Source organism: Neoarius graeffei, chromosome 16, assembly GCF_027579695.1.
Source record: "Neoarius graeffei isolate fNeoGra1 chromosome 16, fNeoGra1.pri, whole genome shotgun sequence".
Lineage (NCBI taxonomy): Eukaryota > Metazoa > Chordata > Actinopteri > Siluriformes > Ariidae > Neoarius > Neoarius graeffei.
The window spans coordinates 5,794,397-5,801,716 of record NC_083584.1 but is presented as its reverse complement, the minus strand read 5'-3'; positions in this window follow the sequence as shown (position 1 = coordinate 5,801,716).

The following is a 7,320-nucleotide window of genomic DNA, read 5'->3' as shown; positions in this document are numbered from 1 at the left end:
GCTAAGGAGGGAGATTCCCCTGTAGTTGTTGCAGTTGCTCCAGTCTCCTTTGTTCTTATACAAAATTATATTAGCATCACGCATGTCCTGGGGGATGTGTCCTTGTTCCCAGCAGAGGCAGAGGAGTTCATGCAGGGGTTGGAGCAGTGCAGATTTCCCGCTCTTCAAGACTTCTGACGGGATGTCATCACTCCCGGGGGCCTTCCCACTAGCAAGGTAGTTGATGGCCATACTGAGCTCTTCTATGGTAGGTGGTATATTTAGCTCCTCTATGACAGGCAAATCTGGGATGGCGTCTAGGGCGGTGTCAGTGACAACATTTTGGGTTGAGTACAGTTCAAGGTAATGCTCAACCCAGTGTTGCAACTGCTTCCCCTGGTCTGTAATAACGTCACCCGTCTTGGACTTGAGTGAGGTGGTCTTAGTAGCAGATGGGCCTGTCACTTTCTTAAGTCAAGTCAAGTTTATTTCTATAGCGCTTTTAACAACAGGCATTGTCGCAAAGCAGCTTTACAGAATTTGAATTACTTTAAACATAAGCTAATTTTATTAAGCTTTCTTAATGTCCTCATAACCCTCTTACATCCCCGGTGTCAGCAGCTGTCTGTATACTGCTGAAAAGGTTCAGCCAGTAGGTGTTGGCACAGTGGTGGGCAGAGTGCTGGGCTTTTTTCCTGGCAGTCTTGAGGGCTTCTAGTATATTAGGGCTAGGTGCTGCCTTGTAAGCTACAGTCGTCATGCTCCACCCTGGACATCCACTCCGGAGATTACGGATCTCTCATGCCAGCGCTGATCCAGACCCGGGACGGGAATTCCGTCTCACCTGTATTCACTTCCTGGTTTTCACCGCTGCTTAATAATACACCGTTCTCAGACTGACTTTGCCAGAACATCTCGTATGCTACTCTAGCCATTTCTGTGCCTTTTTGCGTCTCATGGTTTTTTGCTCTAGCTATTTTTCTGGTTCATGTTTTTTTTGCACTAAGGTTTTTTTTTCTGGTTCATGTTTTTTTGCACTAGCATTTATTCTTGTTCATGCTTTTTGCACTAGCGTTTATTCTTGTTCATGGTTTTTTTTGCACTAGCGTTTTTGCCCTCGCCTGTATTGTGTTTTTTGCCAAGTTTTTTGTCTCTTTTTTCCTGGACTATTTTTGCCATTTGTTTCTTGTCCTGTTTGTTTACCTTTTTGCCACACCCTTTTTCCCTGGATTAAATCACCTTATTTATTGGATAACTGTCTGTGTTCTGCTTTTGGATCCTATCTCACCACACCTCCACCACCCCTAACAGTACATTCTGGCCAACATGGATCCAGTGGAACTCACCCATCTGAGAATGGCCATCCAGCAGCAAGGGACTCTCCTCGGGACCCATCAACAAGACCTCCAGCAGATCACCCAGAATTTCGCCACCCTGTTCAACTCACTCAACCTCCTCACCACACAGATGCAGTGCTATCAAGCTGTACTTACCCCTGCCCAGCTGTCTCCTACTTCAGCTCCTGCCACTGCTTTTCTCTGTGAGCCAAGACTTCCAGCGCCTCAGCCCTATGATGGAGAGCCAGGTACTTGCAGATCATTCCTATCTCAATGCTCATTGATCATGGAGCTGCAACCTCTGACCTTCCCCACAGAATGCTCCTGGGTGGCATATATCACGCTCCTCACCAGCAAGGCCAGGGAGTGGGGAACAGCGGTCTGGGACGCCGATGCTCCCTGTTGCTTCAGTTTCAAAGATTTCTCAGAGGAGATGGGGCAAACTTTTGACCACTTTCTGTCCGGCCAGGAGGCGGCTAGGGAACTCATGGAGCTGCGGCAGGGGTCCTGGTCTACCTCGGACTATGCCATCGAGTTCCAGATGTTGGCGGCATTGTGCGGTTGGAATGAGAGCACCCAGGTCGACACGTTCCTGCATGGCCTGTCCTTCTGAGTCTGAGGTCGGAGCCATTCTCTCCCAGAGGGCCAATGATAACAAGGTCCACCCCTGCTCCTTCTTCTCTCACTGGCTGTCCCCTGATGAATGAAATTACAACATTGGCGACAGAGATCTGTTGGCCGTCAAGCCAGCCCTGGAGGAGTGGAGGCACTGGCTCGAGGGGTCGGATCTCCCCTTCCTTGTCTGGACCGACCACAAAAACCTAGAATACCTCAAGTCCACCAAACACCTTAACTCACGACAAGCCCGATGGTCTCTCTTCTTCTCCCGGTTCTGATTCACGCTCTCCTACCACCCAGGCTCCAAGAATGGCAAACCCGATGCCCTGTCCAGGATATTCTCTGCCCGCCAGGAGGAGTCTAGTACACCCAAAACCATCCTCCCTCCACGCTATCTGGTGGGGGCCGCCCTACTTGAGGTAGAGACATTGGTGCAGAAGGCCCTGGAGCAGGACCCTGGAGAAGGTAATTCAAGCAACATACCACCTAAACATCTGTTTGTTCCCTGTTCTGTGTGAACACAGGTGCTCCAGTGGGGTCATGGCTCCAAGTTGGCTTGTCACACGGGAGCTGCTCGAACCCTGGCACTTATCCAACAGCGCTTCTGGTGGCCATCCATCAAGGAAAACATCCAGGAGTTCGTGGCAGCCTGCGACACATGTGCCCGAAACAAGACAGCCAATCAACCCCCTGCCAGCCTGCTAAGACCCCTTCTGATTCCTCATCGACCCTGGTCTCACATTGCCCTGGATTTCATCACAGGACTCCCCAACTCAGGTGGCAACACATGCATCCTCACAGTTATTGACCGTTTCTCCAAGACAGTCCATTTCATCCCTCTGCCCAAGCTTCCCACAGCTAAAAAAACCGACGAATTACTCATCCTTCACATTTTCTGCCTCCATGGACTCCCTACAGATATTGTCTCTGACCAGGGTCCTCAGTTCACTGCGCAGTTCTGGAGGGCCTTCTGCAAACTCATTGGGGCCTCCTGTAGTCTCTCCTCAGGGTTCCATCCTCAAACCAACGGCCAGGCGGAACGGGCGAATCAAAATTTGGAGGTGGCACTCAGGTGCATGGCATCCAGGGATGCCGGTTCTTGAAGTAAGTACTTACCTTGGGTCGAGTATGCTCACAACAAATCAAATCAAGTTTATTTGTACAGCGCTTTTAACAATAAACATTGTCGCAAAGCAGCTTTACAGAATTTGAACGACTTAAAACATGAGCTAATTTTATCCCTAATCTATCCCCAATGAGCAAGCCTGTGGCGACGGTGGCAAGGAAAAACTCCCTCAGACGACATGAGGAAGAAACCTCGAGAGGAACCAGACTCAAAAGGGAACCCATCCTCATTTGGGCAACAACAGACAGCCTGACTATAATATTAACAGTTTTAACAGATATAACCCTCAACTGTCCTCATGGGGCCGTCCTTCACAGGAGCGGGGCGATAAAACTCCGACCAGACACAGGGCACCAGGATGGACCAAGCAGGTCCGAGGGGCAGAAGAGGCCAGCATCTCAATCCCAGGATCAACATGTAACTCAGAGGGACAGATGGGGGGGGAAGAGAGAGAGAGAAAGAAAACACGTTGTTAGGTATGCCCTAAAAATGACAAGTATTAAATCTGTGTGGTAGGCTCGCAGAGACGAGAGTCTTTACATCAGGCATAACACACAATGGCATGTTAATATGGTAAAAAATATATCATGACCTGCTCTGGCTGGATGCTTGATTGGGTGATGGGAGCACACTCCTCAGCAATGATGAGATGCAGATGGGACCCTTAGGCCTGGCCAAGACAATTCAGTTACATTTCACCGGGTCTGGGACATGCGACAGAATGTCTGACGGCCGATTCCCTGCAGGCTACGATAGCCAGTCGAGGTCCCCACCGTCTCCACCAAAAGATTTCCTGTTGACTCCATGTAACTCAGAGGGACAGATTTGGGGTGGGGGGGAGAGAAAGAAAACACAGGTGGTTAGGTATGCCCAATGTCACCTGAATAAGTAGGAACAGTATACATATTGCACCGAGTACAAGCAGGGACTCCGGCAACTAACTATGACAGCATAACTAAAAGGAGAGAGCCAGAAGGTAACACAGGCATGAGGGAGCCCCGGGACATAAAGCAGCCAGGCACTACACCATCAACAAACTCGAGTGAGCAAGCGAGTGGGGACTGACAGCATCCATACATCCCAGTTTACCAAAACACTCTATGTCTGAGGACCCTCCAGATCTACTCCTTTACCTCATAAACACCATTAACAAAAGGCTTGACTAAACAGATATGTTTTCAGCCTAGACTTAAATGCTGAGACTGTGTCTGATTCCCGAACATTACTTGGAAGGCTGTTCCATAACAGTGGGGCTTTGTAAGAAAAGGCTCTGCCCCCTGATGTAGCCTTCACTATACGAGGTACCAGCAGATAGCCTGCACCTTTTGATCTAAGTAGGCGTGGCGGGTCATAGAGGAGCAGAAGTTCACTCAGGTACTGTGGTGCGAGACCATTTAGTGCTTTAAAGGTCAATAGTAGTATTTTATAATCAATACAAAATTTGATTGGGAGCCAATGCAGTGTGGATAAGACAGGCGTGATGTGGTCATATTTTCTAGTTCTAGTAAGGACTCTTGCTGCGGCATTTTGAACTAACTGGAGCTTGTTTATGCACTTATTGGAACATCCAGACAGTAAGGCATTACAATAATCCAACCTGGAGGTAACGAAAGCATGGACTAGTTTTTCTGCATCATGCAATGACATTAAATTTCTTATCTTTGCAATATTTCTGAGATGAAAGAAAGCTATCCGGGTGATGTTATCAATGTGAGTTTCGAATGACAGACTGGGGTCAATAATCACTCCGAGGTCTTTTACTGCTGCACGTGAAGAAACAGAAAGGCCATCCAGAGTTACTGTGTAATCAGAAAACTTACTTCTAGCTGTATGTGGTCCTAGCACAAGTACTTCAGTCTTGTCAGAGTTAAGCAGAAGGAAATTTATAAGCATCCAGTGTCTAATGTCCTTAACACATTCCTCAATTTTATTAAGCTGGTGTCTCTCATCAGGTTTTGCAGAGACATACAACTGTGTGTCATCAGCATAACAGTGGAAACTAATACAATGTTTACGAATAATATCGCCCAGAGGTAACATATATAGAGAAAAAAGCAGTGGACCCAAGACAGAACCTTGTGGAACACCAAACTTTACCTCGGTACGTCTAGAAATATCACCATTTATATCAACATACTGATAACGATCAGTTAGATAAGAGCTGAGCCAGGAGAGGGCCATTCCCTTAACTCCCACAACATTTTCTAGTCTATCCAGAAGAATGGAATGATCAATGGTATCAAATGCTGCACTAAGGTCAAGCAACACAAGTAGCGAGACACAGCCCTGATCAGACGCCAACAGTAGGTCATTTACTACTTTAACCAGTGCTGTCTCTGTGCTATGATGAGGTCTAAATCCTGACTGATACATTTCATGGATGTTATTCCTATGTAAATATGAGCATAACTGCTGTGCCACAGCTTTTTCAAGGATCTTGGAGATAAAGGGGAGGTTTGATATTGGCCGATAATTGGACAGCTGACAGGGATCAAGGTCAGGTTTTTTAATCAGGGGTTTGATAACTGCTAGTTTAAAGGATTTGGGTACATAGCCAATCATAAGAGAAGAATTTATTATTTTTAGAAGCGGTTCAATTACTCCAGGCATTATCTGTTTGAATAGATGTGTTGGTAAGGGATCTAGTACGCAAGTTGAGGCTTTTGATGTAGAGATTAATGAAAGTAATTCAGTTTCTTTTAGGGGAGTAAAACATTCTAACTGATGATCTGATACAGTTATATTGTTAACTACAAGGTCACTTTCATTGTCTAACCTTAAATTAGTAGTTTGAATTTTTTGTCGGATATTCTCAATTTTGTCATTAAAAAAATTCATGAAGTCGTTGCTACTACATACTGCAGGTGTGCATGTGTTGATAGTGGACTTATTCCTGGTTAATTTTGCTACAGTATTAAATAGGAATCTAGGATTATTTTTGTTATCTTCTATTAGGGAGGAGAAATATGTTGATCTCGCAGCACTAAGAGCTTTTCTATACTTTAGGAAGCTCTCCTTCCAAGCTAATTTGAACACTACCAATTTTGTTTGACGCCATTTACGTTCCAATTTTCGAGTGGTCTGTTTTAATGTGCGAGTGTCATCCTTATACCAGGGTGCTAATTTTTTGTCTCTGACCATTTTCCTTTTTAGAGGAGCTACATTATCTAAAGTATGGCGGAATGTTGACTAAGCATTCAGTTGCCTGATCAAGTTCTGCAGGGGCTGACAGTGACCCAATCAAAGTTGACAGCTCTGGGAGATCATTTATAAAGCTCTGTGCAGTAGTTGACGTGAAAGTACGTTTAATACAGTAGCGTGGTGAGGTGCATATATTATTACTCAGACATATTTTGAATGAGATGAGACAATGATCTGAGATAACTTCAGACTGTGGAAGTATGACTATATTGTCTACGTTTAATCTGAATGTTAGTATTAGATCAAGGGTGTGACCACCATTATGGGTCGGTCCTATGACATTCTGCTTAATCCCGACTGAATCTAAGATGGACACAAACGCTGTTTTTAAAGGGTCTTCTGGGTTATCGAAGTGAATATTAAAATCTCCGACAACTAAAGCTTTGTCTAAGGAAATAACCAAATCTGAGATAAAATCTGGAAATTCAGAAAGAAACTCAGAATATGGCCCCGGGTGTTAGGGTTTTGCTGGGATTCGAACCTGGTTCGTTGGTGTGATAATCCAGCAAACCCCCACTAGGCCACCAGGGGGATGACTCAAATGCAGAGGCGTGAGGCGGAAGTAGAAAAAGAATCAAATGGTTTATTTAAACTATATACACTATATACAGGGCAAAACAAAAGACAAAAAAAACCAAAGAGTATAATCCAAAAGAAAAGCAAAGTGCAAAAATTCAAAAGCTAAGAAGATCAAAAAAACACAGTACAAAGGAAACTGGAGATAAACATAACAGCACAAAGACTCCGTGACAAGAGGACTGAACTCAGGGGTATAAATAGACAAACTAATTAAGGACACAGGTGAAGATAATTAGGCAATTAACACAAACACAAAACACAGGAACAGTGGCGGCCTCTAGAGGCCAAAATAAACACGACATGAAAAGGAAATAACAGCGGCCTCTAGAGGCCAAAACAGTCCTAGTCCTAACAGGACCCCCCCCTCTAGGAGCGTCTCCTGACGTTCCCAGGGCGATCCGGATGGGCCGAATGGAAGTCCCGACATAGTTCTTTATCAAGGACATCCCGAGCAGGAACCCAGCAGCGCTCCTCAGGACC